Source organism: Gigantopelta aegis, chromosome 2 (genome assembly GCF_016097555.1).
Source record: "Gigantopelta aegis isolate Gae_Host chromosome 2, Gae_host_genome, whole genome shotgun sequence".
In the NCBI taxonomy this organism is placed as follows: domain Eukaryota; kingdom Metazoa; phylum Mollusca; class Gastropoda; order Neomphalida; family Peltospiridae; genus Gigantopelta; species Gigantopelta aegis.
This window is the reverse complement of record NC_054700.1, coordinates 48,282,713-48,287,023: the sequence shown is the minus strand read 5'-3', so window position 1 is coordinate 48,287,023 and position 4,311 is coordinate 48,282,713.

The window sequence follows — 4,311 nt, the reverse complement described above, 5'->3', positions numbered from 1 at the left end:
AAGCAAGTCTGGTTATTAAAAAACAGAAGAAGAGGTGGAAGAAAAGAGAAATCAAACTTGGACGTGATACCAGTCTAATTAGAAATGTAGTGGCAGCACGTGCACGTGACCGGAAGCTGACACGCGCGGGATCACGCCTCTTACCCCGGGGATAAAGAACTGCCCGACCCCAAGGTTGACCCCGCCCTGGGGGATGTTGGTGCAATGTCGGTGTCAAATCGACCGTGTCCAACTTTGTTTCCTTTCTTTACTTTTTTTTGTGTGTGATGGTAGCTTTTGTTAGGTGATGTGAATATCTGCTTTTTAAAATGAATATGCTCGCGCGTTTGTGTGTGTTTTGGACGGGGAATGGGTTGGGGGTTCAACACGAACATCACCGCTATTTGATATATATTTTTTGTTTCATTATCAATAAATTATTCTTGGATGTTGACGTCGATGAAAAACAGAAGAAAGTTTGTTTTGTTGAACAACATCACTATAGCACATTGATTTATTAAAGGCGCATGCCCTAGTTTCAGCACGTGAAGATGGACACTAAGTTTAGTTAATCTACAAACCTGCGACACACATTTAGATAAGGTAATAACAGAGAGAAGCTAAAGTCTGTGGTGTTTAAATAGGGAAATATCATCTAAAAATAACTAGAGCGTGTCTCAATAAGCATTACTTCTTAGACGAACGTGCGTTTTTACAAACTAGGGTCTGTCACTTTAATCATCGGATGTCAAACATTTTATATTTGTTTTCCATTAGCAGCAAGGAATCTTCTTTATTATCCACATAGTTCATGATATTCTCGGAAATATAATCAGTATGAATGACGTACGTCATAACGATTTCACGTGCACCACGAATGACTTAATTTTGTGAAACGACTTCATAACTTAATGTGGCTTCCTCACTGTAAACGCTTATCAAAAATGATGTCATTTCGGGAAATGACGTCGTTTCGTCGTCTCTTTTGAGTTACGTTTCAAACGTTTTGAAATGGTCCTAGCTTGTTATTTATAAAAATAATATTTTGGATAATGTGGATAATAAAGAAATTATTACACTCGCACGTGAATCGTACTGATTTTACAAAACTCGCTCTCGCTCGGGTAATACAATAATCCGGTCACTCGTTTCGTAAAATCAGTACGACACACAAGCTCGTACAATAATCTCTATATATACACTTTCCTACAGTCAGGGTAGCACATACCAGTCGCAGAGCACTGGTTGTGGTGGGAAATATCCCAATCAGTTTGAGTGAGAAACTCGTTGTACGTGCCCACGAAGGTTTCAGGCACTCCCATCCCGGACTTAACCTCTGACATCGCCAGTGACTAATTCCGGGACAGGGCCCAATCAGTCGTTGAGGTGATTCGATCCCAGGACGCAAGTACCTCAGGCGAGCGATCTACTGACTTAACTATATCCCGAACTTAAAAAAAAAGAAGAAGAACGAAATCGCATGTCAACAAATAAAACCGACTTGTTACGTGTCTTGTAATACTTTCCCACCGTTAATTATTGAAGATAGCCACAAACGCAGAACATAGCGGGGACGAATTTCACAGCACTTGAACACCGAATCACCGAGTGCGTGGTAAAATACACGCAGCGAGTTGCAAAAACACACACGCAATACAACATACACACACACCAACAGAAAAAACCCTATATCTCTACCATGTTAATTTCATTAGCGAGCGCCATTCCCAAGGGAGATAACCAATAAGTACCGACAATAGTGTGCGTGTCAACTAGCGAAGGTACAATACTTTCTCACCATTGAAAAGTCATCAGCGATGCTTTGGCCATTTTACTCAAAGCTGCTCGTTATGAGAAAGGTAAGCGAACAAACGAGCATGTTGTAAATAAGTAATAAGACGACGTCACCACACCGTGGGCAGGCTGACGTGTCGTGCACGCCGGCACGACGTCGAGGGATGCGTCGGTTTGATCGGCATTAATTCATTTCGCCTGTGATTGTTCGTTACAACAGATGTCATCGCGCGGGGTAATGAATTACCCTCAGCTAAAGTCAGTAATTAGCGCATCAATTGTTAGGCAGTTATTATTATTATCATTATTGCGTGATTATTGTACTTTTCGGAGAACATTTCCCATGAACATTGGTCCGTTGTTTGGTTTTTTGTTTTGTTCTGATATTTATTCTTTTAATTAAAAAAAATGTTTTGTTTTGTTGTTTTATTTTTATATATATAGTTTTTTCTTTATTAGATCGTTTCTTTTCCTTTTTAAAATTCTTCTTCTTCTTCTCTCTCTCTCTCTCTCTCTCTCTCTCTCTCTCTCTCTCTCTCTCTCTCTCTCTCTCTCTCTCTCTCTCTCTCTTACGACTTCTACGATGGCCGTCGTATCCGATTCAAAAAATGAATCGGGGCCGACATTTGTTGCTAGTCTGAACTCGAACCGTCGAATTGGCAAACTTTCTGCTGATTGTTGGTAGTTTAAAACTAGCATTAGTAAACACAGCTTTCCTGAAAAAGTTTGATCAGGAAAACAAATCCACGGACGACGAGATTAAATTCCATAATGCTACACGCCTGGCAACATATCGAGTTTTAATAGAGGACAGTCATACTATGTACCATATGGGATGAATCAATGTTTAACGACAGCTATTGGGTATTAGACAAAAACCCTAGAATGTTAATTTAGAATGGCTGACTGGGTATTTTTGTTAAAAGCGATTTGCCAAAGAATACAATTAAATATTTTTTTACACACAGATATGTAACATCAGCATGAATTAAACAAAAATGATATATGTATTTTTGTTTATCACCCCTTCCCCCGGTTAAGCATCACATAAACAGGCCTACGAGGCCAAACACAACAGCTTGCTCTAAATGCGCACGTAAAGCCCTATGACCTTACCTGACGAAACACAATTTTAGACAATTCAATATCAAGTCGTCGGCATACAATACAGCATTGAAATACAAGGAAATAAAATGGTATAAAACCCTAAACCAGTAATATCTAGTCTTTTTTACAAAATGAAAAGCATATATTTTTTTTTAATACAAACAAAAACACGATAAAAGGCAACAATATAATATATAGATGAATTCAACATCTCGCAGCATCGTTGATCCTGCCAGTCGGTGAGCCGTGGTATGTACTATCCTGTCTGTGCATATAAAGACCCTCGCTGCTAATCGAAAAGAGTAGCCCATAAAGTGGCGACAGCAGGTTTCCTCTGTCAATATCTGTGTGGTCTTTAACCCTATGTCCGACGCCATATAACCGTGAATAAAATGTTTGAGTGCGTCGTTAAATAAAACATTTCTTTTCTTCATTTCCGTCGCTCTTGCAATAGATACAACTACATCTATTAAGTCTCTGTTCAAAATGTATAAAAATAGAAAGACAGATAAAAAATGTACAAGCTGTTAGGTTTAAAAAACAAACAAATTATTGCCTTAAATAAAATTATTGGTTTGAATTAAATGTTTTCGAAGGTTACTGATCTCTTTAATGTTTTCAGTCCTTAAAAGATGGATTAGCTTTTTAAAAAAACATACTTTTTAAAAAACACATACATACATACATATACATATACACACATATATACACACACACACACACACACACACACACACAGATATATAGATATATATATATATATATATATATATATATAGAGAGAGAGAGAGAGAGAGAGAGAGAGAGAGAGAGAGAGAGAGAGAGACACACACACACACACACACACACACACACAGAGAGAGAGACAGAGACAGAGCGCAAACGAACAAACGAACGAATTAATGAATGAATAAATAATAAACTAAGAAGAGGTGGGCGTGACAAACATAACATCTATTGAAGTTCAAAATTGAATATCGCTCCTTCAGTATTTACCCTAAAAAAAATCCCCCAGAACTAATGACGTTTATTTTTCAAATTATAAAATGAAACTAAATGATTAACTGATTCAACATTGGGGACCATACAACCTTTCTACAAATTTGGTTTCTTCAATATGTATTGGAAGATGAAGAACTAATCATTTCTGCTGGGGAAGAGAAAGAAAAAAGTTGAATAGTTTGCAATGTATCAGCGTTACACTATGAACTGCTACAGGAGTGCGCCAAAATAAATTCCGTGGTAATCGATCTTCACAGCCATTATCACTATTAGTGTAACACTATATCAAAGACTGCTGTCTTTTCATCAATTAACAATGAACTGAAAATGAGAATTTCCATTCGTTGAAAAAGATAGATGCATTTTGGAGGTAACCTTTTATCAGTACAACGGCTTTTGCGAGAGAAAAGAAAAGAAAAAAGTCGCGAC